The sequence below is a fragment of the Mus caroli genome, chromosome 15, assembly GCF_900094665.2.
Source record: "Mus caroli chromosome 15, CAROLI_EIJ_v1.1, whole genome shotgun sequence".
NCBI lineage: Eukaryota > Metazoa > Chordata > Mammalia > Rodentia > Muridae > Mus > Mus caroli.
The window spans coordinates 5,482,677-5,490,308 of NC_034584.1; positions in this window are offsets into that span (position 1 = coordinate 5,482,677).

Sequence of the window (7,632 nt, forward strand, 5' to 3'; positions counted from 1 at the left end):
TACTCTAATTATTATTTTCCCTCTATATGTATTATATATGTCTTGACATTGTTTTCATTATGAATCTTGTGCTTGAATTTGTGGGCTTATAATGGTTATCAAACACACACACACACACACGAATTCACGACTCTGTTTATTTTTAGACTTAGGAATCATGAGGTCCCCATTGTGAATCCTGGGTACAAGCGCTATTCTGACCCTGTGTGATTGTCAGGCATCCTAACCTGACTCTGTTCCAAGTGATTGTATTTCTGGCCTAGGGTAGTTTCATGCTGTGCCCATCAGCTGAAGTCAGGAGCTGTGAGTGTTCTGACATGTGTGTCTACACAGCTCAATTCATGACCAGCATTCTCTCCTGTGGATTCCAGTCGCCTTGCTCATTCTGAACCTAGCTCTTATCATCCCAGAGTATTCCAAGATTGCATGGATCTCCTCCCTTTTCTGTAGACTTGAGCTGCTCTTAAGACATTAACTCGAGTAATCTTAGGGCTGACCCCATTTGTGTCCTCCCTTTCAGAAGTTTGTTACCTTTCTTGTATTGAAAACATGGTTAAGTACATTTTCTTGGTGGCCGAAGAGGCTCCTAGGGGAACAAATTTGGTCCTGTTTCTACATATTCGCTACCATTGTGTCTTGTAATATATAATAACATTTATATGGAGAACAATACATATCCTATGACAGAGATGCAGATAGATAACAATCTGGTTTTAAATTTTAAGATTTGCAGCACTTTCCACAAAACTTGACTCTTTATAGTAAGATGGTCTACATGCTGATGTTTGCGTTAGAAAGACTTTCATTTGGTTGTGCAAAGTTGAAAAATTAGAAATTGGTATCTCACTCAATAAAAAAAATTACTGGGATATCAAATTTCAAAGTCTAGAAAACAGTAGTTGAGATGTCAGAGTTACAAACTAGTAAACTCCAGATGGCTAAGAAATCATTAATTTCTTTGATGGTGGGACAAACAAATAAACAAACAAAAAATAATAACAAAAACAGAACAGTGTGAAGCTTGGCATCATATCCCTCAGTTTTATTTTCAGATTCTAGAATATACTTGGTGCCTAATATCCATTGGCTGAATAAATGGGTAAAATTTGTACTAATCCTATAATTGTCTAAGGCTGCTGCCCTGGCAGCCTCAGGAATTTACAGTAGAGCCCTCCTCCCATAATGGATCTGTGTCATTAAAATAAATGGAAGCAGTACAACTGATCGGCTTCAATACAGCTGATTTTCACTCTTTATTTTCACTGTTTATTTTTAAAATAAACAGAGTCACTCCTGTGACTGTCACACACTCCTCAGAAAAGGAAAAAAAAAAATGTCTGTTGTGCAAAGCACCTGAGGCCAAAGACATAATCAGTAGAATAAACTGGAGAATATCCCCAAAGCTGAGACAAACACAGACACAAACCAACCAGATGCCTACCCCATGGTCTAACCATGAATGCCCATTAGAATCACCCGAGATGCTTTAAAACATGGATGCAAAGCCACATACCAGCGTTTCAGGCTCAGTCTGGATGGTGGTAAAGAAACAGATATTGTGAAGTTCTGGGGTAATACAGTTGTGCACAAATCATACATCGGTGCTTCCAGTGACATCTGATTCAAAGTGTCCTATTTTCTAGTGAGGTGCTGTCAAAAAGTAGTGTTCGTCAGAAAAACTCAAATAAGACTTGATTAAAAGGCCACATCTTCACTTCGCTATGTGTTTTTTTCCAGTTCTCTTTTCCAAGCCCTGCTCTTGCTATCCAGCTGAAATATTAAAGCACACTTTGGTTTGCATTGGTCGAATTTCCTATATCTGTAATCAAACTTAATATTTTTATTTCACTGACTATCCAGTTCAAAACTTCCTTCTCAAGTCTCACCGGATTTCAAGGGGTGGAGCATCACACTTGAGGACAAAGTTAAGAGCAAGCTACAGAAGTGCAGTGAGCAGAAGGAAGTGGGACAGCTGCCTTGAGAAGCTTCTCTGTTGACTCCAGCTGAGGATGTCATCCTGTCTGCTCTGTGGGTGTCTTCATTCCATCCCAGAGTTCCTCTGATGTCTTCTATATATTTAAGTGATTCTCCCAACTCCACTGAGGAGTGGGGTCCAAATACCAAACTTTTCGTGTGTTAGAAAAGTCCTCTACCACTGAGTTATAACTGACCCTGCATTTAAGGCCGCTTAAACCAAGCTAACAAGTAGCTCAGTGAAACGGGCCTCAGTCTCCTGTGTATACCTTAAGCACACTAATTGGAAAAATACGTAAAGCCAAATAGCAAAGATTATTGAATTTATACTTGGCACATACTTAAAATCCCAGCACTTGGGAGGTAAAGGCAGGAAGACTAAAGATTAAAATTTAAGTATATAAAATGTAAGTATGTATCATGAATTATTTTAATGAAATTTTTATTCATTTCTCTCTTAAATGTATTCATCCTTTAAGAATTTCATTCGTGGTTTGATCAGCTTTGCCCCTCCCCTGACTCCTCCTAGATCCACCCCTCCCCTAACCTCACAATTTTCTCTTCTCCATTTTTAATCCATCAAGTTCAGTTGGTATTGCTACTTTATGCAGTTTTGTTGGTTTGACTTAATTGCATTATTGTTCACTTTCTTCTTCCCCTTTTTGTGCTAGGGGCTTTATGGTTTGCTGTGCTGGACATGAGTTCCTTCCCAATTCTCCTTCGATTATCTATCTCTCTTATGTCATATATTCTTGTACATTTGTGAATGTGGTTACCTCTTCCCTCTCTGTGCATAGAATTCCTTTAAGTATTTTTTTCTTAATTGTCATAAATTGCCTTAGTTTTTTTTTCCCTTGCTTTGAGATGTTATTTCTTCACCAATTTATCTGCCTTTTTTTTTTGTTTTGTTTTAAGATGTCCTTGAGAGTCACTAGCCTCTGTCTCCCAGATGCTGGGATTAAAGGTGTGCACCAATGCCCAGCTTTCTCAATCATTTTAAAGAGAGAGCTTTGCTAGGCATGAGTAGTTTGGGCTGTCATTTACTCACAAGGTTTAGAATATAACATTGTATACATTCCTGGCTTTTAGAGTCCCAACAAGCAATGTGATATTATTGTAATATATTCACTTTCATAGGCAAATTGACACTTTCCCCAGAGCTTTTAATATTGTTTCTTCACTTTTTATTCTTGACATTTTGATTGTGATATATCATGAAGTGATTTTTCTCTGGTTATGTCGATCTGGGGTCCTAAATTGTCCTGGCTGATTTTGTGGACAGGAGCCAGAGTCATCTGTGAGAAAGGAGCCTTAGTTAAGGAAAGGCCTCCATGAGATCCAGCTGTAAGGCATTTTTTCAATTAGTGATCAGTGGGAGAGGACCCAGCTCCTTGTGGGTGGTGCCATCCTGGGGCTGGCAATTCTGGGTTCTATAAGAGAGCAGACAGAGCAAGCAAGTAAGTAGCACCTCTGCATCAGCTCCTGCCTCCAGGTCCCTGCCCTGTTTGAGTTCCTGTCTTGACTTCCTTTAGTGATGAACAGCAATGTGGAGGTGTAAGCCATATAAACACTCCCCTCCCCAACTTGCTTTTTGGTCATGCTGTTTTGCAACAGCAATGGTAACCCTAACACACACATATTCATATTCATAAAAATATGAATATATTTTCATATGTTCAAAAATATATTCATATATTTCTTTATCTTTATTTTCTTCTGTTGTCAGCCACATAGCTTGTTTACACCACTTGGTTATTGTAAATAGTGTTAAATAAATACCAGTTTACCAATATTTCTGAGATGTGTTGACTTGGTTTCCTTTGGGTAACTAGCCAGGAATGGCAGAGCTAGGTCATAGGGCAGATCTATTTTCAGTTTTCTTGAGGAAGCTGCATATTAATGTTCACAGTGGCTGAACCAGTTTCCATGCCCACCAGCAATGAATTCTGGTTCCTTGTGCCCACACCCTTGCCAGCCTGTGTGGTTTGCTTTCTCAAGCACTACCATCCTGACCAGAGTGAGATAAAACCTTAACATAATCTTCATTTTGCACACTAAAAATGGGAGAACGCCTTTGCTAGCTACATATCCGATAGAGAATTAGTATCTAGAACAAAGAACTCAAAATAATTAAACAGGAAGAAATGAAGTACTCGATCAAGAAGTGAGCTAATGAGACAGTTATCGAAAGACAGAATGCGAATGGCCAACGTGGATATGAAAACCACACCAGCCACCAGAGGAATGCAAATTAATTTCATTTTTATACATTACAACCATTCTAAATGTGACATAGTTATCATAAAAGTAACAGAGAATGAGGAGAAGTAGAGATAGAAAAGGAAGAGAAAATAGATGGACCCAGAAAACCCAAATCACCCAACAAGGAAGGTAGTTACGACAGGATGGGAGACACTGATTAGCATTTATTCCCATTAATGTAAGCTTAGATGAAGTAACAAAAGTTTGATTTTATGAAGGTTTATTTACATATTTACCTGCAAAAAGCTCTTTCTGTCCAACCCATTTGATTCATCTTGGTGTCAGCACCTCCAGCACCTGTAGACAATGTCAGACTCCAGGGCCAGCTTACCCCTCCCGGAGGGCGGACATTATGGGACCAGGATCAACGTACTTTGGGTATATTTTCCCCTAAAGCAATCAAATAAAACAGCTTTTTTTTCTCTTGAACTCTGGTTTTACTTTGTTTTATTGGGGCTCTCAGAGTCTGACCCACCAACCAAGGAAGATACACAGGCTGGCCCTAGGCCTCCCCACTCATACGGAGCAGATGTGCAGCTTGGTCTTCACGTGGGTCCTGAACAACTGTAACTAGGGCTATCCCAAAAGCGGTTGCCTGTACATGGGATATGTTCTTCTAGCGGGGCTGCTTCGCCTGGCCTCAGTGGAGAGGAAGCACCTAACCTCAAAGAGACTTGAAGTGCTGGGTGTGTGGGGGGGGGAGGTTATCCATGGAGGACTACCACTACCACCTACTGAGAGGAGAAGGGAAGGGGGCATAGGGAAGGATGGAGTGCAGTGAGCAGGTTGTAAAGTGAATAAGTAAAAAACAAAAAATTAAATAAAAAAAAAAGATGTCTGCCACATATGGGGCCAGCGCCATGGGTCTCTCCATGTGTATTCTTTATTGGTGGTTCAGCCCCTGGGAGTTCTAGGGGGTGGAGGGGTCTGACCTGTTAACACTGTTGGTCCTTCCATGGGGCTGCAAACCCTCTCAGCTCCTTCAGTTCCTTCTCCAACTCCTCCATCAGGGACCCCCGAGCTCAGTCCAATGGTTGGCTGCAAGCTTCTTCCCCTGTATTTGTCAGGCTCTGGCAGAACCTCTCAGGAGACAGCCATATCAGGCTTCCATCAGCACGTACTTCCCAGCATCCACAATAGCGTCTGGGTTTGGCGACTGTATATGGGATGGATTCCCAGGTAGCGAAGTCTCTGGATGGCCTTTCCTTCAGTCGCTGCTCCACACTTTGTCTCCATATCTCCTTCTGTGAGTATTTTGTTTACCCTTCTAAAAAACACTGAAGCATCCATCCACATTTGACCTTCCTTCTTCTTCGGCTTCATACATCAGTGGGAGGAGAGACCCTTGGGTTTGAGGGTATTCAATGCCCCAGTGTAGGAGATGCCAGGGCAGGAGGATGGGAGTGGGTGGGTGGGTGAGAGCACCCTCATAGAGGCAGGGGGTGGAGGGATGGGATAGGGGTTCTGAAGGGGAGACCTGGAAAGGGGAAAACATTTGAAATGTAAATAAAGAAAATATCCAATTAAAAAACAATTGGGAAAAAGAGACTTCAATAAAGATAAACGAATGTGCAGCTTTGGGACATTAAATCCCACTACACAGCAACCAGATTTCACCATGAGGAGGAGGACCTGGGAGCTTTCCCACCTCTGCAGATACAGACTACAAGCATCTCCTAAACTCGCAGACATTCCACTTGCAATCCTGTGGCTCTCAGGTCCCTTGGGGCTGAGGTGATTCAGTGCACTAACCTTGGGTTCTGCTGACCTCCAGAGGGAGCCCTGCAGCAGCCAGAACTAGTGCTCGCCAGCCAAAGAACAGACATTATTACTCTGAACTACCACGGCCTTGACAATAAGACTGAGATGAGGTTTTTGATACCCAAGACTGAAATGTTCAATGGATTGGAGATTTCTGAATAGTGAGTCTTAGTCAGGGTTTCTATTCCTGCACAAAACATCATGACCAAGAAGCAAGTCGGGGAGGAAAGGGTTTATTCAGCTTACATTTCCACATTGCTGTTCATCACCAAGGAAGTCAGGACTGGAACTCAAGCAGGGCAGGAAGCAGGAGCTGATGCAGAAGCCATGGAGGGATGTTCTTACTGGCTTGCTTCCTCTGTCTTGCTCAGCCTGCTCTCTTATAGAACCCAGGACTACCAGCCCAGGGATGGCACCACCTACAATGGGCCCTCCCACTTTGGTCACTAATTGAGAAAATGCCTTACAGTTGGATCTCATGGAGGCATTTCCTCAACTGAAGCTCCTTTCTCTGTGATAACTCCAGCCTGTGTCAAGCTGACACACAAAACCAGCCAGGACAATACCTTTTATGAGTAGGCAGTGTCTCTGGATAATAGGTATTCAAGCAAACCGGTGTCTAGTAAAGCCATGTTTTCACAGAGGATACCAGTGAGAATTCAGGCAGTTGTATTACTTAGGAAGCTCTATGAGATTAAAAACTTAGAGTAACCTGCAATAATATGACTCTAGCTAGACATGTCCCTCTTTGATGGCTGATTTATTATACATTGTAAGATCCTGAAACTCAGGATCTTATTATCATCTTATTACAATCCATAATATTGCTGGTCAATATATTAAGGGTGAATGATCTGGGAGTAGGAACTACAACTGGCTTACATAAAGGAACAAAGATTCTGTTATTTGAAATTAACAGGAAGCCTAAAGTCTCAGTGGTAATTAATTATACCTGAACTATAATAGCCTTTTAAACATTCCATAGTTTTGAAGTAATATTGAGACCAGACCAGGTTCTCCAGTTTTAATCTGTTATGGATTTTTTTCCTGTCCTTTGAGGATGAAGATAAATGTCATGTTATTGTTTGAAGTCCGTGTAACATATTTCACCAAAGACTGTAAGAGCTGGAGGTGGTGAATTGATACTAGGAAGGAGTGTCTTCTGGACAGAAAAGGTGCACATATGAACTCGCAGCAGAGTAGCCTCAAGCCAGACTACACGGATAGGAGAAGGTGGGCATGAAGACTCACTCCTAGCAAATGTACTACTGACTGCTGATGGCTGCCAGGAGAGGAATAATCAACGCTTATCAAGAGTGTTGCCATCATTCAGTTGACCATGCTGCATCAGAAATCTACTTCCAACAGTATATACGATAGTTTAATATGATTTGATGGGGTAAAAGGAGGGACACCAAGTTAGATAGGTAGGGAAGAAGTGGACCTGAAAGAAGGTGGGGGAGAGGATGGATATAGTCAAAACTTGTATGAAGCTGGGCGGTGGTGGCACACGCTTTTAATTCCAGCAGAGGCAGAGGGGCAGAGAGGGGCAGAGGGGCGGAAAGGGACAGAGAGGGACAGAGAGGGGCAGAGGGGCGGAAAGGGACAGAGAGGGACAGAGAGGGGCAGAGAGGG